Below are 25,437 nucleotides of genomic sequence, written 5' to 3' on the forward strand. Positions count from 1 at the left end.
ATCCTTGTCAGTTTAAAGCAGCAGATGTCTTAGTTTCATTAGATATGTTTTTCTCTCTCTCTAAATATTTGATTTATAATTGAGTCACCAATAGATAATGTTCATTTCTAAAATTCTTAAATCATTTCCAGTGTACAGATTATCCTGAATTTACTTTCAGCTACAACATATGATAATGAAGAAAGGAGCCACAAGTCTTCACACAGTTATCAAAAAAAAATAGGAAGATACAGTCAGGCAAATTGTGGGAAAGATGATATGTGATAGATTCAGAATGAATAATTTTCCTGTTGGCAGAAAGACACATATTAAGTATAGGCCTCCTGGGGGCTAATGGAGAGACTAAATTACTTTCTCCATAATATTCTTCCCTAATAGAAAAAATAAGAAGAAGAAAGAAAAGAAAGGAAAGTCAATGCACTTTTAAAGTCTGGAATGACAAAGGTTGAAAATGGATAAGATAATTCAGAATTAGCTCATTTGAGTTTAAAGAGACAGTAATAATAATAGTCCTCATTCTACTGTTTCCTTTTATTGTGCCAGACACTTTGCTAAGTACTGCTTTTTATGAATTAGCTTAATTTTCACAAGGACCCCATGAAAGGCATACTATTAATACCTCCATTTTTGTAGGCTGACATTTTCTCTTTTTTTAAATTTAATTTCTTAATTGACAAATGATTGTACATATTCATAGGGTACATAGTGATGTTTTGACACATATAATGTGTAGTAATCAGATCAGGGTATTTCCCATATCCATCATCTCAGAAATTTATCATTACTTTTTGTTTAAAATAGTTACTATCCTCTTTCTAGCTTTTTGAAACTATATAACATATTAACATATTATTTTTAGCTGTAGCCATCCTACAGTAATACCTTCATTCTTTTTAGGGGGGAAAACGAGACTTGGAGAGCTCAAGTAACTTCTTCAAGACTGTATAGCTAGTAACAAGAAAAAAAAAAAGACAACAAAATCATGATTTAAAACCACATGTGTCTGAGTCTACAACCAGTAGTATAAACATTATGCAATATTCCCTTCTTGAGGAATCAGTCTTGAGAGTAGTAATTGACAAAAAATATATTACATGTAAGTCAGCGTTTTTATCTGAGACCCAAACTCAAAAGGTTGCCTTCTTAAAACCTACAATCTTGAGATATACTGCCCCATAGTACATCACACCATTAAGGAAAGTTTATTGAACCACAGGGTCTTATGGCTTGCTTTTCACATAAAGACAGTAAAGGAGGAAATTTATACCTCTACCTGCTTTAGGGGTTTTTTGGGCTTGGCCATAGAATTGAATTGGTATAACACAAAGCAAGAGAAAAAACATACAAATGTATTTGATACATGCTTTATATGTCACAGAGCTTTCATTTAAAAGTGAGGACCCAAAGACACAGAGTTGAGCACTTCCTGAATTAGACAAAGAGTGGTAACTTGTGAATATGTGATAAGGCTAAGGGGTTTGGACTAGAGTAGTTAATTGAGTAAAGAAGTGGCTAAAAAGATAAGTGTTAGTCTAACAATGTTTCTACAGATTTCCCTCAGGTCAACTCTTCATTCTTTTTGATCAGAATGATACTTTTTTTCTAGTCTAGGAAGGGCATCTTTCACACCAAAATTCCATCTCCTACTTTTAAGAAATGGAATGAAAGTTAGAGTGATCCTGTTGCATCTGCTGTTTCTCCAGTGCCTTTAACTCAATATTACCAATATGCTAGAGCAGCACAGCTTGCAGTAGCATATTCATAACTTTTTCAAGACACTCTATATTAGTCCCATTCCTATTTTCCTGCTTACCTCAGTCACTGCCAGAAGTCAGATTCTTCCCATTATCAAACAAGATTCAGTTACTCACTTCTATAATTTTCTACACATCTTCCACTTAGATCCAATTCCTTTCTCTTCCACTGGAACTTTGTGATCATCTTCACTATTGGTGGCAATTTTCTTAATATCTTCTGAGAATGTATGCCCTTTACCCTTTATTTTTTAAATTGAAATGTGGTTGGTACCCTAGGATACTACTTTTCCCATTGTTCTTTCAAGCTAACACTTGTTTGTGTTTCATCAAACACTGTGTACCATAGAGCTTGAAGCTAGGATTTGTGTCCCTTTCAAAACATTATTCCTCCTCTTATAGTCTTTGTCACTTTGAGCCTCATGACACTGACTGTCTAGATAGATAGATAGATAGATAGATAGATAGATAGATAGATAGATAAATCTGTCTCTATACACTTTGATATATACATACCTATAGCCACCTATAAATATTTAATTTTTTTGAGACAGGGTCTTGCTCTGTCACCAAGGCACCCAGTGCAGTAGCATGATCATGGCTCCCTGCCGCCTCAACCTCTGGGACTCAAGCAATTTTCCAACTTCAGCCTCCTGAGTAGCTGGGACTACAGAGCAACATCACCGTGCACACCTAATTTCAAATTTTTTTTTGAGATGGGAATCTCACTTTGCTGCCTAGGCTGGTCTTGAACTCCTGGACTCAAGCGATCCTCCTGATTTGGCCTCCCAAAGTGCTGGGACTATAGGTTTGAGCCACCTTGCTCTGGGTAAATGTTATTGAACACAAACATACATATACACACAGAATCATTCTATTTGTTGCTTTCCTTTATTGATATTTGATCACTCCCCACATTTATAAAAGCTTTATATCCTGGTTCCTATGTTTCCTCAACTCTTATAATTTTTCAAGTCTTCATATATCAAATAAATAAATCATCCAACATTCTCATTCATTGACCTCCCTCATTTCCAGTTACCCTTTTTCCTGACTCTGTCTCAGCAACTTGTGTTAATGTTCAAACATTTGATTTGGTAGACCTTCTATGAAACCACAGTTTCAAACCATTTACCAACTGCTTTTGATTATTCCTCAAATTCTTTAGGTTCCCTAACTTCAAGACATTAAAATCAAGTTTTGGTACTAACCGGTGCTTGCTCTTCATTAGAAATACAATGCAAACAACATATATAAGTTTAGATTTTTAATAGCACATTTTTAAAGTAAATTAATTTTGTCTGTTTCTTCTTTTAACTATATTTTAACTGAGTATATCCAAAATATTAGAATTTCAACATGTAAACTATAGACAAGTTATTGAAATATTTTACTTTCTCTTTTTCTTTTTGAGACAGAGTCTCGCTCTCTCCCCCAGGCTGGACTGCAGTGGAGCAATCTCGGCTCACTGCAAGCTCCGCCTCCCGGGGTTCACGCCATTCTCCTGCCTCAGCTTCCAGAGTAGCTGGGACAACAGTCGCCTGCCACCACACCTGGCTAATTTTTTGTATTTTTAGTAGAGATGGGGTTTCACCATGTTAGCCAGGATGGTCTCGATCTCCTGACCTTGTGATCCGCCCGCCTTGGCCTCCCAAAGTGCTGGGATTACAGGCGTGAGCCACCGCACCCGGCCTACTTCCTCTTTTTATGCTGTATCTTTGAGAAGCATGATGCACAAGCATATTTCCATTTGGATTAATTATAGTCGAGAGCTCAGATACAGCTCAATATGGAACCAAGAAGGTAAACACAGTATACATAGGTAAGTTTTAGAAGATTTGGATAGGTTAGAAGCAAGAGTTATCATAACACTTTAGTATTTTCTTCATTACTGATACAATTAACTTGATTATTCCTTTTTACTGAAGGATTTTTTCTAATACTTATTTTCTTTGATTTTAAGTTCAGGGGTACATGTGCAGGTTCATTACATAGGTAAACTTGTGTCATGCAGATTTGTTGTACAGATTATTTCGTCATACAGGTATTAAGCCTAATACTCATTAGTTGTTTTTTCTGATCCTCTTCCTCCTTCAACCCTCCACTCTCCATTAGGCCCCAGTGTGTGTTGTTCCCCTCTATGTGTTCATGTGTTCTGATTATTTACCGCTTGTAAGTGACAACATGTGATATTTGGTTTTCTGTTCCGGCATTAGTTTGCTGAGGATAATGGCCTCTAGATCCACCCGTGTCCCTACAATGATGTGATCTCATTTTTATGGCTGCACAATATTCCACAGTGTATATGTACCACATTTTATTCATCCAGTCTATTATTGATGGGCATTTAGGTTGACTCCATGTCTTTGCTATTTTGAATAGTGCTGTAATGAACATACACATGCATGTGTCTTTATAATGGGATGATATATATTCTTTTGGGTGTATACTCAGTATTGGGATTGCTGGTCGAATGGTATTTCTGTCTTTAGGTCTTTGAGGAATTGCCACACTGTCTTCCACAATGGTTAAACGATGTTATGCTCCCACCAACAATGTATAAGCATTCCTTTTCCTCCACAACCTTGCCAGCATCTGTTATTTTTATTTATTTATTTATTTATTTATTTATTTATTTATTTATTTATTTATTTATTTTGAGACGGAGTCTTGCTCTGTTGCCCAGGCTGGAGTGCAGTGGTGCGATCTTGGCTCACTGCAAGCTCCGCCTCCCGGGTTCACGCCATTCTCCTGCCTCAGCCTCCCGAGTAGCTGGGACTACAGGTGCCTGCCACCACACCTGGCTAATTTTCTGTATTTTGTTTAGTAGAGACGGGGTTTCACTGTGTTAGCCAGGATGGTCTCGATCTCCTGACCTTGTGATCCGCCCACCTCAGCGTTCCAAAGTGCTGGGATTACAGGTGTGAGCCACCGTGCCTGGCCTATGTTTTGACCTTTTTTTTTTCTTTTTTTTTGAGATGGAATCTCACTCTGTCACCCAGGCTGGAGTGCAGTGAAACAGTCTCGGCTCACTGCAAGCTCCACCTCCCAGGTTCATGCCATTCTTCTGCCTCAGCCTCCCAAGTAGCTAGGACTACAGGTGCCAGCCACCACGCCCGGCTAATTTTTTGTATTTTTAGCAGAGACAGGGTTTCACCGTGTTAGCCAGGATGGTCTCAATCTCCTGACCTCATGATCCGCCTGCCTCAGCCTCCCAAAGTGCTGGGATTACAGGCGTGAGCCACCGTGCCCAGACTTGACTTTTTAATAAGAGACATTTTGACTGGTGTGAGATGGTATCTCACTTTAGTTCTGATTTGCATTTCTCTAATGATCATGGTTAGCTTGTTTTTATGTGCTTGTTGGCCACATGTATGACTTCTGTTGAGAAGTGTCTGTTCATGTCCTTTGCCCACTTTTTAATGGGGTTGGTTTTCTTGTAAATTTAAGTTCCTTATAGATGCTGGATATTAGACCTTTGTTGGATGCATAATTTGCAAACATGTTCTCCCATTCTGTAGGTTGTCTGTTTGCTGTGTTGATAGTTTTTGTTTGTTTGTTTGTTGCTGTGCAACTCTTTAGTTAGATCCCATGTGTCAATTTTTGCTTTTGTTGCAATTGCTTTGGGCATCTTCATCATTAAATCTTTGCCCATGCCTATGTCCTGAATGGTATTGCCTTGGTTGTCTTCCAGGGTTTTTATAGTTTGGGGTTTTACATTTAAGTCTTTAATTCATCTTGAGTTAATTTCTGTATATGAGGTAAGGAAGGGGTCCAATTTCAATCCTGCATATGGCTAGCCAGTTATCCCAGCACCATTTATTGAATTAGGAGTCTTTTTCCCATTGCTTGTTTTTGTCAGTTTTGTCAAATATAAGATAGTTGCAGGTGTGTGGCCTTATGTCTGGGTTCTCTATTCTGTTCCATTGGTCTATGTATATGTTTTTGTACCAGTACCATGCTGTTTGGTTACTGTAAGCCTTTAGTATAGTTTGAAGTTGGGTAATGTGATGTTTCCAGCCTTGTTATTTTTGCTTAGAATTGCCTTGGTTATTTGGACTTTTTTTTGGTTACATTTGAATTTTAAAATCGATTTTTTCTAGTTCTGTGAAGAATCTCAGTGGTAGTTTAATAGGAATAGCATTAATTCTATAAATTGCTTTGGGCAGTATGGCCACTTTAACAATATTGATTCTTCCTATCCATGAGCATAGAGTGTTTTTCCATTTGTTTATGTCATCACTGATTTCTTTAAACAGTGATTTGTAGTCCTCCTTGTAGAGATCTTTCACCTCCCTAGTTAGCTATATTCCTTGGTATTTTATTCTTTTTGTGACAATTGTGAATGGGATTTTGTTCCTGATTTGGCTGTTGGTTTTACTCTTTTTATTATTATTATTATTATTATACTTTAAGTTTTAGGGTACATAAGCACAAAGTGCAGGTTAATTACATATGTATACATGTGCCATGTTGGTGTGCTACACCCATTAACTCGTCATTTAACGTTAGGTTTATCTCCTAATGCTATCCCTCCCCCCTCCCCCCACCCCACAACAGTCCCCAGTGTGTGATGTTCCCCTTCTTGTGTCCATGTGTTCTCATTGTTCAATTCCCACCTATGAGTGAGAACATGCCGTGTTTGGTTTTTTGTCCTTGCGATAGTTTGCTGAGAATGATGGTTTCCAGCTTCATCCATGTCCCTACAAAGGACATGAACTCATCACTTTTTATGGCTGCATAGTATTCCATGGTATATATGTGCCACATTTTCTTAATCCAGTCTATCGTTGTTGAACATTTGGGTTGGTTACAAGTCTTTACTATTGTGAATAGTGCCGCAATAAACATATGTGTGCATGTGTCTTTATAGCAGCATGATTTATAATCCTTTGGGTATATACCCAGTAATGGGATGGCTGGGTCAAATGGTATTTCTAGTTCTAGATCCCTGAGGAATCACCACACTGACTTCCACAATGGTTGAACTAGTTTACAGTCCCACCAACAGTGTAAAAGTGTTCCTATTTCTCCACATCCTCTCCAGCACCTGTTGTTTCCTGATTTTTTGATGATCACCATTCTAAATGGTGTGAGATGGTATCTCATTGTGGTTTTGATTTGCATTTCTCTGATGGCCAGTGATGATGAGTATTTTTTCATATGTCTTTTGGCTGCATAAATGTCTTCTTTTGAGAAGTGTCTGTTCATGTCCTTCACCCACTTGTTGATGGGGTTGTTTGTTTTTTTCTTGTAAATTTGTTGGAGTTCATTGTAGATTCTGGATATTAGCTCTTTGTCAGATGAGTAGATTGCGAAAATTTTTTCCCATTCTGTAGGTTGCCTGTTCACTCTGATGGTAGTTTCTTTTGCTGTGCAGAAGCTCTTTAGTTTAATTAGATCCCATTTGTCAATTTTGTCTTTTGTTGCCATTGCTTTTGGTGTTTTAGACATGAAGTCCTTGCCCATGCCTATGTTCTGAATGGTATTGCCTAGGTTTTCTTCTAGGGTTTTTATGGTTTTAGGTCTAACATTTAAGTCTTTAATCCATCTTGAATTAATTTTTGTATAAGGTGTAAGGAAGGGATCCAGTTTCAGCTTTCTCCATATGGCTAGCCAGTTTTCCCAGCACCATTTATTAAATAGGGAATCCTTTCCCAATTTCTTGTTTTTGTCAGGTTTGTCAAAGATCAGATAGTTGTAGATATGTGGCATTATTTCTGAGGGCTCTGTTCTGTTCCATTGGTCTATATCTCTGTTTTGGTACCAGTACCATGCTGTTTTGGTTACTGTAGCCTTGTAGTATAGTTTGAAGTCTGGTAGAGTGATGCCTCCAGCTTTGTTCTTTTGGCTTAAGATTGACTTGGCGATGCGGGCTCTTTTTTGGTTCCATATGAACTTTAAAGTAGTTTTTTCCAATTCTGTGAAGAAAGTCATTGGTAGCTTGATGGGGATGGCATTGAATCTATAAATTACGTTGGGAAGTATGGCCATTTTCACAATATTGATGCTTCCTACCCATGAGCATGGAAAGTTCTTCCATTTGTTTGTATCCTCTTTTATTTCATTGAGCAGTTGTTTGTAGTTCTCCTTGAAGAGGTCCTTCACATCCCTTGTAAGTTGGATTCCTAGGTATTTTATCTCTTTGAAGCAATTGTGAATGGAAGTTCACTCATGATTTGGCTCTCTGTTTGTCTGTTATTGGTGTATAAGAATGCTTGTGATTTTTGTACATTGATTTTGTATCCTGAGACTTTGCTGAAGTTGCCTATAGCTTAAGGAGATTTTGGGCTGAGACAATGGGGATTTCTAGATATACAATCATGTCATCTGTAAACAGGGACAATTTGACTTCCTCTTTTCCTAATTGACTACCCTTTATTTCCTTTTCCTTCCTGATTGCCATGGCCAGAACCAACGCTATGTTGAATAGGAGTGGTGAGAGAGGGCATCCCTGTCTTGTGCCAGTTTTCAAAGGGAATGCTTCCAGTTTTTGCCCATTCAGTATGATATTGGCTGTGGGTATGTCATAGATAGCTCTTATTATTTTGAGATACATCCCATCAATCAGTACCTAATTTATTGAGAGTTTTAGCACGAAGGGCTGTTGAATTTTGTCAAAGGCCTTTTCTGCATCTATTGAGATAATCATATGGTTTCTTGTCGTTGGTTCTGTTTATATGCTGGATTACGTTTACTGATTTGAGTATGTTGAACCAGCCTTGCATCCCAGGGATGAAGCCCATTTGACCATGGTGGATAAGCCTTTTGATGTGCTGCTGGATTCAGTTTGCCGGTGTTTTATTGATGATTTTTGCATCGATATTCATCAGGGATATTGATCTAAAATTCTCTTTTTTGTTTGTGTCTCTGCCAGGCTTTGGTATCAGGATGATGCTGGCCTCATAAAATGAGTTAGGGAGGATTCCTTCTTTTTCTATTGATGGGAATAGTTTCAGAAGGAATGGTACCAGCTCCTCCTTGTACCTCTGGTAGAATTCACCTGTGAATCCACCTGGTCCTGGACTTTTTTTGGTTGGTAGGCTACTAATTATTACCTTAATTTCAGAGTCTGTTATTGGTCTATTCAGAGATTCAACTTCTTTCTGGTTTAGTCTTGGGAGGGTGTATGTGTCAAGGAATTTATCCATTTCTTCTAGATTTTCTAGTTTATTTGTGTAGAGGTGTTTGTAGTATTCTCTGATGGTAGTTTGTATTTCTGTGGGATCGATGGTGAGGTGGTGATATCCCCTTTATCATTTTTTATTGCATCTACTTTATTCTTCTCTCTTTTCTTCTTTATTAGTCTTGCTAGCAGTCTATCAGTTTTGTTGATCTTTTCAAAAAACCAGATCCTGGATTCGTTGATTTTTTGAAGGGTTTTTTGTGTCTCTATTTCCTTCTGTTCTGCTCTCATCTTAGTTATTTCTTGCCTTTTGCTAGCTTTTGAATGTGTTTGCTCTTGCTTCTCTAGTTCTTTTAATTGTGATGTTAGGGTGTCAATTTTAGATCTTTCCTGCTTTCTCTTGTGGGCATTTAGTGCTATACATTTTCCTGTACACACTGCTTTGAATGTGTCCCAGAGATTCTGGTATGTTGTGTCTTTGTTCTCAATGGTTAGAAAGAACATCTTTATTTCTGCCTTCATTTCGTTATGTACCCAGTAGTCATTCAGGAGCAGGTTGTTCAGTTTCCATGTAGTTGAGCGGTTTTGAGTGAGTTTCTTAATCCTGAGTTATAATTTGATTGCACTGTGGTCTGAGAGACAGTTTGTTATAATTTCTGTTCTTTTACATTTGCTGAGGAGTGATTTACTTCCAACTATGTGGTCAATTTTGGTATAAGTGTGGTGTGGTGCTGAGAAGAATGTATATTCTGTTGATTTGGGGTGGAGAGTTCTGTAGATGTCTATTAGGTCTGCTTGGTGCAGAGCTGAGTTCAATTCCTGGATATCCTTGTTAACTTTCTGTCGATCTGTCTAATGTTGACAGTGGGGTGTTAAAGTCTGCCATTATTATTGTGTGGGAGTCTAAGTCTCTTTCTAGGTCTCTAAGCACTTGCTTTATGAATCTGGGTGCTCCTGTATTGGGTGCATATATATTTAGGATAGTTAGCTCTTCTTGTTGAATTGATCCCTTTACCATTATGTAATGGCCTTCTTTGTCTCTTTTGATCTGTGTTGGTTTAAAGTCTGTTTTATCAGAGACTAGAATTGCAACCCCTGCCTTTTTTTGTTTTCCATTTTCTTGGTAGATCTTCCTCCATCCCTTTATTTTGAGCCTATGTGTGTCTCTGCACATGAGATGGGTTTCCTGAATACAGCACACTGATGGGTCTTGGCTCTTTATCCAATTTGCCAATCTGTGTCTTTCAATTGGAGCATTTACCCCATTTACATTTAAAGTTAATATTGGTATGTGCGAATTTGATCCTGCCATTATGATATTAGCTGGTTATTTTGCTCGTTAGTTGATGCAGTTTCTTCCTAGCCTCGATGGTCTTTACAATTTGGCATGTTTTTGCAGTGGCTGGTACTGGTTGTTCCTTTCCATGTTTATCACTTCCTTCAGGAGCTTTTTTAGGGCAGGCCTGGTGGTGACAAAATCTCTCAGCATTTGCTTGTCTGTAAAGGATTTTATTTCTCCTTCACTTATGAAGCTTAGTTTGGCTGGATGTGAAAGTCTGGGTTGAAAATTCTTTTCTTTAAGAATGTTGAATATTGGCCCCCACTCTCTTCTGGCTTGTAGAGTTTCTGCCGAGAGATCAGCTGTTAGTCTGATGGGCTTCCTTTTGTGGGTGACCCAACCTTTCTCTCTGGCTGCCCTTAACATTTTTTCCTTCATTTCAACTTTGGTGAATCTGACAATTATGTGTCTTGGAGTTGCTCTTCTCCAGGAGTATCTTTGTGGCGTTCTCTGTATTTCCTGAATTTGAATGTTGGCCTGCCTTGCTAGATTGGGGATGTTCTCCTGGATAATATCTTGCAGAGTGTTTTCCAACTTGGTTCCATTCTCCCCGTCAGTTTCAGGTACAACAATCAGACATAGATTTGGTCTTTTCACATAGTCCCATATTTCTTGGAGGCTTTGTTCATTTCTTTTTATTCTTTTTTCTCTAAACTTCTCTTCTCGCTTCATTTCATTCATTTGATCTTCCATCACTGATACCCTTTCTTCCAGTTGATCGAATCGGCTACTGAGGCTTATGCATTCATCACGCAGTTCTCGTGCCTTGGTTTTCAGCTCCATCAGGTCCTTTAAGGACTTCTCTGCATTGGTTATTCTAGTTAGCCATTCGTCTAATTTTTTTTTCAAGGTTTTTAACTTCTTTGCCATGGGTTCAAACTTCTTCCTTTAGCTTGGAGTAGTTTGATCATCTGAAGCCTTCTTCTCTCAACTCGTCAAAGTCATTCTCCATCCAACTTTATTCTGTTGCTGGTGAGGAGCTGTGTTCCTTTGGAGGAGACTGGTGGTGATTTTTGCACATTGATTTTGTATCCTGAAACTTTGCTTAAGTTTTTTATCAGCTTAAGAAGCTTTTGGGATGAGACAATGGGTTTTTCTAGATATATGATTATGTCATCTGCAAAAAGGGATAGTTTGGCTTCCCCTCTCCATATTTGGATAGCCCTTATTTCTTTGTCTTGTCTGATTGCCCTGTCTAGGACTTCCACGTACTATGTTGAATAGGAGTGGTGAGAGAGGGAATTCTTGTCTTGTGCCAGTTTTCAAGGGGAATACTTCTAGATTTTGCCCATTCAGTATGATGTTGGCTGTGGATTTGACATAGATGGCTTTTATGATTCTGAGGTATGTTCCTCCTATACCTAGTTTATTGAGAGTTTTTTACGTGAATGGATATATTGAATTTTATCCAAAGCCTTTTCTGCATCTGTTGAGATAATCATGTGGTTTTTGTCTTTAGTTCTGTTTAAGTGATGACTCACATTTATTGATTTGCATATGTTGAACCAACCTTGTATCCCAGGGATAAACCCTACTTGATTATGGTAGATAAGCTTTTTGATATGCTGCTGCATTCAGTTTGCATGTATTTTGTTGAGGATTTTTGCATTGATGTTCATCAAGAATACTGGCTTAAAGTTTTCTTTTTGTGGTATCTCTACCAGGTTTTCGTGTCAGGATGATGCTGTCCTTGTAGAAGGAGTTAGAGAGGGGTGCCTCCTCCTCAATTTTTTGGAATTGTTTCTGTAGAAATGGTACAGGCGGTTTTTTTTTGTTTTGTTTTGTTTTGTACATCTGGTAGAATTCAGCTGTGAATCCCTCTGGTCCTGGACTGTTTTTGGTTGGTAGGCTATTTATTACTGCCTCAATTTCATAGCTCATTATTGGTCAGTTCAAGGATTCTATTTCTTCCTTGTTCAGTCTTGGGAGGGTGTATGTGTCCAGGAATTTATCCATTTCTTCTAGATTTTCTAGTTTATATGCATAGAAGTGTTAGAGTATTTTCTGATGATTGTTTTCTGAGGGGTCAGTGGTCATATCCTCCTTGTCATTTCTGATTGCAATGACTTAAATCACTCTTTTCTTCTTTATTAGTCTAGCTAGTGGTCTATGTATTTTATTAATTTTTGCAAAAACTAGCTACTGGATTTATTGATCTTTGGATTTTTTTTTATCTCCGTCTCCCCAAGCTCAGCTCTGATTTTGGTTATTTCTTGTCTTCTCCTAGCTTTGAAATTTGTTTGCTCTAGGTTCTCTAGTTTTTTAAGTTGTGATGTTAAGTTGTTAACTTAAGATCTTTCTAACTTTTTGATGTGGGTATTTATTGCTATAAATTTCCCTCTTAACACTGCCTTAGCTCCACCCCAGAGATTCTAGTATTTTGTGTATTCTCATTAGTTTCAAAGAACTTCTTGATTTCTGCCTTAATTTTATTATTTACCCAAAAGTCACTCAGGAGTAGGTTATTCAATTTTCATGTAATAGTATGGTTTTGAGTGAATTTCTTAGTCTTGATTTCTAATTTGATTGCATTGTGATCCAAGAGACTGTTATGATTTTAGTTATTTTGCATTTGCTGAGGAGTGTTTTACTTGTGATAATGTGATTGATTTTAGTGTATATGCCATGCAGCAATGAGAAGAGTGTGTATCTGTTGTTTTGGGATGCAAAGTTCAGTAGATACCTATCAGGTCCATTTGCTCCAGTGATAAGTTCAGGTCCTGATAATCTTTGTTAATTTTCTGTCTCAATGATCTGTCTAACATTGTCAGTGGGATGTTAAAGTCTACCCCTATTATTTTGTGGGAATCTAAGTCTCTTCGAAGATCTCTAAGAGCTTGCTTTATGAATCGGATTGCTTCTGTCTTGCGTGCACATATTTTTAGGATAATTAGATCTTGTTTACTTGAACCCTTTACCATTATGTAATACCCTTCTTTGTCTTTTCTGATTTTTGTTGGTTTAAATACATTTGTCAGGGATTAGGATTGGAACCCCTGCTTTTTTTCTGTTTTCCATTTGCTTGATATTTTTCTTCATTCCTTTATTTTGGGCCTATGTGTGTCATTGCATGTGAGATGGATCTCTTGAAGAGTGCATACCAATGAGTTTTGGTTCTTTATTCAGCTTGCCATTCTGTGACTTTTAATTGGGGCATTTAGCCCATTTACATTTAAGGTTAGTTTTGATATATGTAGATTTGATCTTGTCATCCTTAAGTTAGCTGGTTATTCTGCAGACTTATTTATGTCGTTGCTTTATAGTGTCACTGGTGTGTGTATTTCAGTGGGTTTTTGTAGGGACTGGTAACAGTCTTTCCATATTTAGTGCTTCCTCATTAGCTCTTGTAAGGCTTGTCTGGTGGTAACAAATTCCTCACTCTGCTATGAAGGAATATCTGAGACTGAGTAATTATAAAGAAAATAGGTTTAATTTATTCACAGTTCTGCATAGCTGGGGAGGCCTCAGGAAACTTACAATCATAGTGGAAGCCATCTCTTCACAGGGCGGCAGTAGAGAGAATGACTGCAAGCATCAAATTGTGAAAAGATATGGAGAAACCTAAAATGAAAGAAGCCAGTCTGAAAAAGTTACATATTCTAAGACTCTCACTATATGACATTCTGGACAAGACAGAACTATAGAGACAGTTTTTACAAAACATTAGTTTCCAGAGGTTCAGTGGCTGATGATGGGGAGGTAAGAGGGATGAATATGTGAAGAACAGGGCATTTGTAGGTTAGTGAAAGTATTCATTATAACCCTGAAATGGTGGGTACGTGAGTTTATGCATTTGTCAAAACCAACAGAATAGTACCATAATGTGGACTAGCAATGTTAATAATAATTTCTCAATATTGGTTGATCAATGATAAACATATGCTCCACTAATGTAATAGGTTAATAATGGGAAAGCTGTGTAGGGGTAGAGAGGGAATACTTTCTGCTCAATATTTTAAACTAAGAAAGTTTACAAAACTAATTTTTAATTAAAAAAGAAAAAATTATCTGCAATAGGCAACATTAAGAGAATGAAAAATAAGCTGGGAGAAAATATTAGTAAAGCACAAATCTGATAGAGAAATTGTATGCTAGGCATACAAATAACTAGAAAACAACCCAGTTAAATATGGGCAAAAGATATGAGCAGATACCTCACCAAAAAATTATATTTTATATATGTATGATTTGTGTATGTATAATATATATATGTGTGTATTATACATATAGATGGCAAGTAGGCATACAAAAGGATGCTCAGTATCATTTGTCATGAGGAAATGCAAATTAAAATGACAATGATATATCACTGCATGCCTATTAAAATGCCTAAAACTGAAAAATCTAACAATATCAAATGCTGGTGAATATAAGGAAAAATGCAAACTCTTATGCATGGCTGGTAGGAAAGCTTAAATGATATAACCCTTTTGGAAGACAATTGGGCGGTTTCTTATAAAGCTAAACATTGCCATACCATATGATCCAGCAATCATTCTTCTAGTTATTTAGCCAACTGATTTAGAAACTTTTATCCACACACAGTGTGCATGTGAATGTTTATGTCAGCTTTGTTCATTATTGGCAAAAACTGGAAACAACCAATATGTCCTTCTATAGGAAATGGCTACACAAACTGTGGTACATCTATGCATGGAGGACATTATGTTAAGTGAAATAAGCCAGGAACAGAAAGTTAAACACCGCATGTTCTCACTCATATGCAAAAGCTAAAAAAAGTTGATCTCGTAGATATAGAAAGTAGAACAGAGGATACTAGAGGCAGAGAAGGGTAAGGGAAAGAGGAGGAAATAGAGATTTGTTTAAAGATGTAGACTTACAGCTAGATAGAAAGAATAAGTTCTAGTGTTCTATGGAATTATAGGATGACTAGAGCTGGCAAAAATATATTGTACAGTTTCAAACAGCTAGAAAGAGGATATTAAATGTTTCCAACAAAAAGAAATGTGTTCAAGATGATGGATATGCTAATTACCCTGATTTGATTACTATACATTATATAAGTCAAATATTACTATGTATTCAGTAAATATGTACAATTATTACATGCCAATTTTAATAAAATGAATAACCAAGCTGTGGAAATATATGGATAAACCTTAAATATTTATTGCTAAATAAAATGAGCCATTCTCAACAGTCTGCATACTACAGGATTCCAACTATATGACATTCCAGGAAAGGCCAAATTGTGGAGACAATGAAAAGATCAGTGGTGGCTGGGCACGGTGGCTTATGCCTGTAATCCCAGCACTTTGGGAGGCCGAGGCAGGCAGATCATGAGGCCAGGAGATCAAGACCATCCTGGCTAACACAATGAAACCCCGTAACTACTAAAAATACCAAAAAAGTTAGTCAGGTGTGGTGGCGGGCGCCTGTAGTCCCAGCTACTCGGGAGCCTGAGGCAGGAGAATGACGTGAACCCGGGAAGCAGAGCTTGCAGTGAGCCGAGATCGTGCCACTGCACTCCAGCCTGGGGCGACAGAGCAAGACTCAGTTTCAAAAAAAAAAAAAAAGATCAGTGGTTTCCAGGAATTTATACAAGAAAGGGTGAGAGTGGACCAGATGAAGCATATGGGATGTTCTACTACAGTAAAACTATAATGTATAATTATGTAATGGTGAGTACATGACAACATATATTAGTAAAAACTCATAAAACTATTCAATGCAAATAGTGAGCCTTGGCCACTTATGATGTGTGATGCCTGTAATCCTAGCACTTTGGGAGGCCAAGGCAGGAGGATCATTTGAGCCCAGGAGTTCACAACGAGCCTGGGCAACATAGCAAAATCTTGTCTCTACAGAAAATACAAAAAATTAGCCAGACATGGCAGCGCACCCCTTTGGTCCCAACTACTCGGGAGGCTGAGAGGTGGGAAGATTGCTTGAGCTTGGGAGGCTGAGTCTGCAGAGAGCCATGATTGTTTCACTGCACTCCAGCCTGGGCAACAGAACAAGACCCAGTCTCAGAAAAGAAAGTCAATTTAAATGTGTACAGTGAAATTATTAGGAGCTAAACAGAAAAGGAGATTACAAGAAAGAATGGAGACACTGATAATCAAAACTCTGTTACATTATATGAAACAACCTCACTAAACGATGTGTGGGAAAAAGTACTAACCTAAGTAACTTCATAAATGAGAAAGACTAAAAGCAAAACAAGGTGCTTATAAGCACTGTACTCTAGTTGACAACATTTCCTGTGGGGGTAGTGGTTAACAATTCTGATATTGTTATGCATGTATATTGAAACAGAACAACTAAGGAAATTATTGACATCTAATAAGAGTGAGGTTTCTCGGCTGGTCGCGGCGGCTCACGCCTGTAATCTCAGCACTTTGGGAGGCTGACACGGGTGGATCACGAGGTCAGGAGATCAAGACCATCCTGGCTAACAAGGTGAAACCCCGTCTCTACTAAAAATACAAAAAAATTAGCCAGGCGTGGTGGCAGGCCCCTGTAGTCCCAGCTACTCGGGAAGCTGAGGCAGGAGAATGGCGTGAACCCAGGAGGCAGAGCTTGCAGTAAGCCAAGATCGCGCCACTGCACTCCAGCCTGGGCGACAGAGCGAGACTCTGTCTCAAAAAAAAAAAAAAAAAAAAAAAAAGAGTGAGGTTTCTCAAGTTGTAGTGAGATTTTATAGATAAGCAAAATGAAGGCTCTAGAATAGTATAGTATATGCGGTAATGAATTAGAGCTGGTGACCTCAGTGTAAACTCATGTTTGGCTTATATAGATCCAAATGATTACATAGAAAAACCAACCTACCTACCTTCCTTCCTTCCTTCTCTCCTTCCCTCCTTCCTTCTTTCCCTCCTTCTCACCTTCCCGCTGCCTCCCTGCCTTTCTTTCTTCCCTTCCTTCCTTCTTTCTTTCTTTATTCATATATTGGTTCATATCCACACAAATACTTCATTACTCCATCAACTGAGAAGGCCTAAAAGAAAGAATACCAATAACATGTAAATTTAGCACCCATATCTTGATTGCCTTACCATTCTCCCATAAAAGGAACCAGGTTTCCCCAGAGAAATAACTGATACTAAGAGTTGGGTGGGAAGTATGTAAGATAAGCCTTGAATATCTTGGTGTTTCAGAAATTTTAAAATTACTCAAAACAAACAGATAAGAGCTCCCAAAGGCCAAAGCTGAAACAATGTGAGCAAAATTATATAAGTAGCTTTGGATTATAAGCCAAAGTATAAAATAAATCTCTCCATATTGATGTCAATACATTATTAGTACATTAATAAATTGGTGAGATGACTCAAATGCCCTGTGCAAGGAAATTCCAAATAGCTTTTTTTTTTTATGTAGATACCCTACCTTCTAGGAGAAGGGGCAAAATAACTCACTACATTAAGTGTGGGATATGTATAATCACTTCCTTACAAAGACTACACTATTGAAAGAATAACGGGGTTGGGGGGAAGGAGAATAACATTATAGTGAGTAAACCTGATAAACACATTCTCAGGACATCAGGCCAATATCAGCAATAAAAAATCATCTTGACAATATGTACCCTTGTTAAGATTGGATGAAAATTAAACTTTAGGCTTATAGTCACAAAACCATAACCCCGTTATACTCATGATAAAAATGGACAAATTACAATAGAGGACATCCTACAAAATGCCTGAGCAGTCATCCTCAAAACCATCAAGGTGAACAAAAACAAGAAAAGTCTGAGAAACTATCACAATTAAGAATCGCCTAAGGAGACATAACTTCTAAATGTAATGAGGGATCCTGGAACAGAAAAAGAGCAATAGGTAAAAACCATGAAAATAGGAATGAACTATGAACTCTAGGTAATAATAGTTATTAATCATGGTTCATTTATTGTTGCAAACATACCATACTAATGTAAAATGTTTATTACAAGAGAAATTTGGTATAGAGCATATGGGAATTATTGATGCTATCTTATAAATTTTTCTATAAATTAGAAATTTTCTTGTTTTTTTTTGTAAAACTTTTATTTATTTATTTATTTTTTTATTATACTTTAAGTTTTAGGGTACATGTGCACATTGTGCAGGTTAGTTACATATGTATACATGTGCCATGCTGGTGCACTGCACCCACTAACTCGTCATCTAGCATTAGGTATATCTCCCAGTGCTATCCCTCCCCCCTCCCCCCACCCCACAACAGTCCCCAGAGTGTGATGTTCCCCTTCCTGTGTCCATGTGATATTGTTCAATTCCCACCTATGAGTGAGAATATGCGGTGTTTGGTTTTTTGTTCTTGCAATAGTTTACTGAGAATGATGTTTTCCAATTTCATCCATGTCCCTACAAAGGACATGGACTCATCATTTTTTATGGCTGCATAGTATTCCATGGTGTATCTGTGCCACATTTTCTTAATCCAGTCTATCATTTTTGGACATTTGGGTTGGTTCCAAGTCTTTGCTATTGTGAATAGTGCCACAATAAACATATGTGTGCATGTGTCTTTATAGCAGCATGATTTATAGTCCTTTGGGTATATACCCAGTAATGGGATGGCTGGGTCAAATGGTATTTCCAGTTCTAGATCCCTGAGGAATCACCACACTGACTTCCACAATGGTTGAACTAGTTTACAGTCCCACCAACAGTGTAAAAGTGTTCCTATTTCTCCCCATCCTCTCCAGCACCTGTTGTTTCCTGACTTTTTAATGATTGCCATTCTAACTGGTGTGAGATGGTATCTCATTGTGGTTTTGATTTGCATTTCTCTGATGGCCAGTGATGATGAGCATTTTTTCATGTGTTTTTTGGCTGCGTAAATGTCTTCTTTTGAGAAGTGTCTGTTCATGTCCTTCGCCCACTTTTTGATGGGGTTGTTTGTTTTTTTCTTGTAAATTTGTTTGAGTTCATTGTAGATTCTGGATATTAGCCCTTTGTCAGATAAGTAGGTTGTGAAAATTTTGTCCCATTTTGTAGGTTGCCTGTTCACTCTGATGGTAGTTTCTTTTGCTGTGCAGAAGCTCTTTAGTTTAATTAGATCCCATTTGTCAATTTTGTCTTTTGTTGCCATTGCTTTTGGTGTTTTAGACATGAAGTCCTTGCCCATGCCTATAAAAAGCATTTTATTTTTTAAAGATGGGCAAATCCCACAATTATTTCTGTTTCCCAAGAACTCCAAAGCTCTTTCATCCGAAATAGGAAGGGTAAGAACAATGACATGCCATGTGACATTTTCCTCAAGGCCACTGCTAAATGGGCTAGGAGTAGAGCCACATGGTATTAGTTCATTTCCTAGGAATTTAGAGTCAAGACTGATATAGTATTCAGAAGAGTCTGAAGTAGACAAATCCAAACATATGGAACTGAAAAGCAGAGGAAAAATCTTTCTTCAGAATGAGAAGAGGATGAGACAGTCCTGGCGTTTTTTGCTTCTCTTTCTAGCCACATCCTATGAATCAGTTGCATTGTTGCCCTTGATTTCCACAAGTCACCCCTCTATGCTCCCATTTTTTTCCTCCAGGTAGTAATTATGCATTGAAGTTCATGTCTGTAAACCTAAGTGACAAAAATACCTTCCCTCAAGGATCTCATATCCTAGTGTCAAACATTCTCCTTATTACTCCAGCCATACTGACCATGACATCCTTATTCCCAATTTCTTTAATATAAAAATTTCCCTTCATCTCCAGATCTTGATAGACACTTCTATCCCTATTATTGGAATACTTTAATAAATCTAGCAATCTTCCAATTATGCTGTTTGTCCCACAAAAACAGACTCTTTCTCAGATATTTATTTAAATCAATACCCATGAAAAGGTAGAGAATGAATCAGGAGTGGGTAGGAAAAACTGAGTTGCAATGCCATCCAACAAAGGCCTCAGCAGACCCAAACGGAAAATCTAGAGCTAGAATGGCCCTTTTGATGTGTCCTAGGTTTACTTGGACAGCTGTGTCTTTATACTTCATTCAGTGTGCTTCCCCCAGAAAAAGGCATAAACTTGAATGAAGTAGTGTTTTTCAGTAGCAGAGATCTCCAGGAAGGGTTGAGAACTGAGATCTGACTTCTGACAGCACTTGCAGCAGGTTCAGTAATATTTTCTTCATTCTTAACGGGAATTTGGGCAGAGAATCAAGGCATCCACTAGACCTCAATTTCATCTACGTATCTCAGCATTCTTAAGCCAAAATATGCACCACCCCATCCTAGGCTGGATTTATCTCACATGTGCTAAGTTCACACTATATTTTTTCCCAAAACTTAAAACAAAATGAATGTAGTTGATTCATACTTCCCCACTAATTTGCAGGTTCATCAAGGCAAGAGCTCTGTTTGATTCACCACTTAAATCCTAGAATTAGAAAATGGTGGCCGAGCATGGTGGCTCACACCTGTAATCCCAGCACTTTGGGAGGCTGAGGCAGGCAGATCACGAGAACATCCTGGCCAACATGGTGAAATCCCATCTCTACTAAAAATACAAAAATTAGCTGGGCTTGGTGGCGTGTGCCTGTAGTCCCAGCTACTCGGGAGGCTGAGGCAGGAGAATCGCTTGAACCCGGGAGGCAGAGGATGCAATGAGCTGAGATCACGCCACTGCACTCCAGCCTGGCGACAGAGTGAGACTCAGTCTCAAAAAAAAAAGAAAAATAAAAAAGAGAAAAGAAAAGAAAATGGGCTGCCATTGTGTAGGGGATTAACATACAGAGCCTTACTTCATGTTGAATTATTTTGTTTACACAATTGACCATTTCTCTCATATCAGAATTGGCAGAAAGTAAAAGTCAACTATCAAGACTTCTGTCTCTAAATTAAATTGTGACAGTTTGTATATCTATTAAAAATTGATGCCCCTGGTATCATCACACATTAATAAAATCTTTATAATTATTTAAGAACCTTGTATCTAAAATTCAACATAGCTTTAAAGGAATAGTGACATTAGAAAACAAATGTTCAGCTATTCATAAAAAGCCACAAAAATTCATCCCATATATATATATACCTAGATGTTACTCATACTGTCTTGTCTTTTGTAATTTATATAAATTGTCTCAAACTGTCTATCTCAATTCTCATGAAAAGTGAAAAATTACCTGGCAAGATTTTCAAAATATTAGGGAACCTAAATTCTCATATTCACGTCATTGCTTAAAGTTCTTGTTGAACCTAAAATCTCAGCCACCTAAGCATCTCTCATCTCATGATGACTATTTTCTTTCCCTTCCCTATGGAAAGAAGTGAAACACATCTCCCCTTAAGTTATCCTAGAAAATATCTGTGAGTATCTAATTTTACCAAGACTTGGGACCACAAGAATTATACTACATAACTTTAATAAGAAAACGAGAAAAGCAGTACTGAATATTTATTCAGGTCTTAAGTGGCAAGGCAGAAGTATATTGACAGCTGCCATTTATTGATCATCCTGCCTAACTCTTCTGCTTCAAGGACAGAAAAAAAAATTCATTCTTTCTCTCTCTCCTCTCTGCCCTCTCTTTGTATTTTTTTAATCTAAACTGATACTACAAAATATTTGATAATTACATAATAATAATAAATAAATAATTTTTAAAAAAAATTTGGTAATTTTTTAACATAAAAATAATTTTTCATAACTTTGCATTTTTTCTTCATGATGCAATATTTTTTTCTCCATAAATTAACCAAGTTTCTGGTTTCCAGTTCAAATGTAAGAATCTTGAAAGTCACCACTGTGTCCATACATCCTAACAAAACTGAAAAGACTGAGAAATTAACAATTCTTCTACAGTTTATAAGAAAAGTGAGGACACAGAAAAAAACACTGCTGTCAAGATTAGCCAGACAGATGGGTGAATACAGGGAGTCTCAGCTTAAATAGGGCAGAGACTTACAAGTGCAGGAACCAGTGCCAGGGTAGGAAAACCTGAACTGTAATTAATGAATTGCTGGAGTATCAGTGTCAATAAAAATAAGAGTTAAATACTCCAGAAGAAATAAATTTATGGTAGGGGTATGGTGGTAGGGGGGACAATTTAATGAGATTTATCTCAAGCAGCTCTACCAGGTTCTCACAGTAAATATTGGGGGGAAATATCCACGTGTTGCTGACAGGGGGAGAGGAAAAGGAACCATTTTAAAATATGCCAGAGCACTCAGTTGTTACTAACAAGTCTGCATTCAGGAGAAACTAGTTAAACACAGCCTAACTGCTGGAGTACTATTGGCACCTAACTGACCAGGAAGAAGAAAAATACCCAACCCCAGCCCACTCTAGCTCTTCTTTCCCACCTGTTAAGGAAGAAAAAAATTGAGAAACACATGGGAAGTTCACAGTCCAAAAGGTTAGGCTTACTAAAAAGCTGAGACATAATCATAAGAATACAAAATGCTTCTCCTCCCACCACATCTTATCACCTAAACCTAAAGACTCCACCAAAAAACCTGTTATACGTGATAAACAAATTCAGTAAAATTTCAGGATACAAAATCAACATACAAAAATCATTTGTATTTCTATTTGCCAGGAGTGACCAATCTGCATAAGAAATCAAGAAAGCAATTCTGTTTACAATAGCTACCAAAAAAAAAACCTAAGAATAAACTTAGCCAAAGAAGTGAAAGATCCCTATAATGAAAACTATAAAGTCTAATATCCAGCACCTATAAGGAGCTTAAAGAAGTCTACAAGAAAAACAACCCCATTAAAAAGTGGGCAAAGGACAAGAACAGACACTTTTCAAAAGAAGACATACATATGGCCAAGAATCATATGAAAAAAAGCTCAACATTACTGATTATTAGAGAAATGCAAATCAAAACTACAATAAGATACCATCTCACACCAGTCAGAATGGCTATTATTAAAAAGTCAAAAAATAACAGATGCTGGTGAGGTTGTGGAGAAAAAGAAACACATATACACTGTTGGTAGAAGTGTAAATCAGTCCAACCATAGTAGAAGACAGACAGAAATACCATTCAACCTAGCAATCCCATTACTGGGTATATACCCAAAGGAATATAAATCATTCTGTTATAAAGACAGAATGTGTATGTTCATTGCAGCTGTATTCACAGTAGCAAAGACATGGAATCAACCTAAATACCGATTAATGATAGACCAGATAGAGAAAATATGGCACATGTACACCATGGAATATTATGCAACCACACAAAAGAATGCCATCATGTCCATGGCAGGGACATGGGTGGAGCTAGAAGTCATTATCCTTAGAAAACTAATGCGGGAACAGTAAACCAAATACTGAGTGTTCTCAATTATAAGTAGGAGATAAATCATGAGAACACATGGACACATAGAGGAGAAAAACGCTCACCTATTGAAGGGTGGAGGGTAGGAGTAGGGAAAGAATCAGGAAAAATAACTAATAGGTACTAGGCATAATACCTGGGTGATGAAATAATCTGTACAAGAAACCCCCATGACACAAGTTTACCTATGTAACAAACCTAAACATGTACCGTGAACTTAAAAGTTAAAAAAAAAAAAACAAAAAAAACACTATAAAACACTGATGAAACAGGACATGCAAAAAGATGAAAAGTTATTCCAGGTTTGTGGAATGGACTAATTATTATTGTTAAAATGTCCATATTACTTGGAGCATTTAACATATTCAATGCAATATCTATCAACGTAGCAATGATATTCTTCACAGAAATAGGAAACAAAATTCTAAAATTTGTATAGGACCAAAAAAAGACCACAAATAGCCAAAGCAATCTTGAGCACAAAGAACAAAGCTGGAGGCATCACGTTATCTGACTTCAAAATATATTATAAAATTATAGTAAACAGGATGGTACTGGCATGAAAACAGAAATATAGGCCAGGTGCAGTGGCTCACGCCTGTAATCCCAGGACTTTTGGGAGCCCGAGGCGGGTGGATCACGAGGTCAGGAGTTGAAGACCATCCTGGCTCACATAGTGAAACCCCGTCTCTACTAAAAATATAAAAAATTAGTTGGGCATAGTGGTGGGTGCCTGTAGTCCCAGCTACTTGGGAGGCTGAGGCAGGAGAATGGTGTGAACCCAGGAGGCAGAGCTTGCAGTTAGCTGAGATCATGCCACTGCACTCCAGCCTGGGCGACAGTGCAGGACTCCCTCTCAAGAAAAAAAAAAGAAAACAGAAACATAGGCCAGTAAAACAGAATAGAGAACTGAGAAATAAATCCATGCATTCATAACCAACACATTTTCAGCAAAAGCATGAAGAACATACATTGAATAAGGGACAGTCTCTTCAATAAATGCTGCAGGCAAAACTGGATATTCATAGGCAGAAAAAAATTAAAACCCTATCTCTCACCATCTACACCAAAAGCAACTCAAAGTGGATTAAATATTTATGTGTAAGTTCTGAAACTATAAAACTACTACAATAAAACATACATTGGGCAAACACTTTAGAACATTGGTGTGGGCAAAGATTTCTTGAATAAGACCTTAAAAGCACAGCCAACCAAAGCAAAAATTGTCAAATGGAATTACATCAAGCTAAAAAGCTTCTGGAAAACAAAGAATACAATCAACAAAGTGAAGAGACAACTTGCAGAATGAAAGAAAATATTTGCAAACTACCCATCTAACAAGGAATTAATAATCAAAATATATAAGGAACTCAAACAACTCAATCGCAAAAAAATTAGTCTGATTTTAAAATGGGCAAATTGTCTGAAAAGACATTTCACAAAAGTGGACATACAAATGGCCAACAGGTATACGAAAAAATGCCTAGCATTACTAACCATCAGGGAAATGCAAGTTAAAAGTGCAGTGGAGGCTGGGTGCAGTGGCTCACACCTGTAATCCCAGTACTTTGGGAGGCCGAGGCAGGCAGATCATGATGTCAGGAGATCAAGACCATCCTGGTTAACGTGGTGAAACCCTGTCTCTACTAAAAATACAAAAGATTAACCCAGCGTGGTGATGGGCGCCTGTAGTCCCAGCTACTCAGGAGGCTGAGGCTGAAGAATTGTGTGAACCCGGGAGGTGGAGCTTGCAGTGAGTCGAGATCGTGTCACTGCACTCCAGCCTGGGCAACAGAGTGAGACTCTGTCTCAAAAAAAAAAAAAAAGAGAAAAAAAATAGTGCAGTGGAACATAATCTCACTCCAGTCAAAATGACTATTATCAAAAAGACAGAAAATAATAGATGCTAGTGAAGATGCAGAGAAATAAGAACACTTGTATACTTTTTGGGGAAATGTAAATTAGTGCCACCACTA

General features: G+C 37.6%; 2 long non-coding RNA genes across 2 annotated transcripts in view; one reads left to right on the forward strand and one right to left on the reverse strand.

The window, feature by feature from the left end:
• Positions 1–25,437, forward strand: part of LOC129525367 (uncharacterized) — a 231,195-nt gene that overhangs the window by 53,720 nt on the left and 152,038 nt on the right. The gene's annotated exons all lie outside the window — the stretch shown is intronic.
• The window catches only part of LOC129525368 (uncharacterized), a 33,323-nt gene continuing 24,993 nt past the window's right edge, over positions 17,108–25,437 (reverse strand). The window contains exon 3 of the long non-coding RNA XR_008669641.1: positions 17,108–17,180. This is a non-coding gene — a long non-coding RNA (uncharacterized lncRNA). The remainder of the gene's footprint in view (positions 17,181–25,437) is intronic.

The sequence above is a fragment of the Gorilla gorilla genome, chromosome 9, assembly GCF_029281585.2.
Source record: "Gorilla gorilla gorilla isolate KB3781 chromosome 9, NHGRI_mGorGor1-v2.1_pri, whole genome shotgun sequence".
Classification (NCBI taxonomy): Eukaryota; Metazoa; Chordata; class Mammalia; order Primates; family Hominidae; genus Gorilla; species Gorilla gorilla.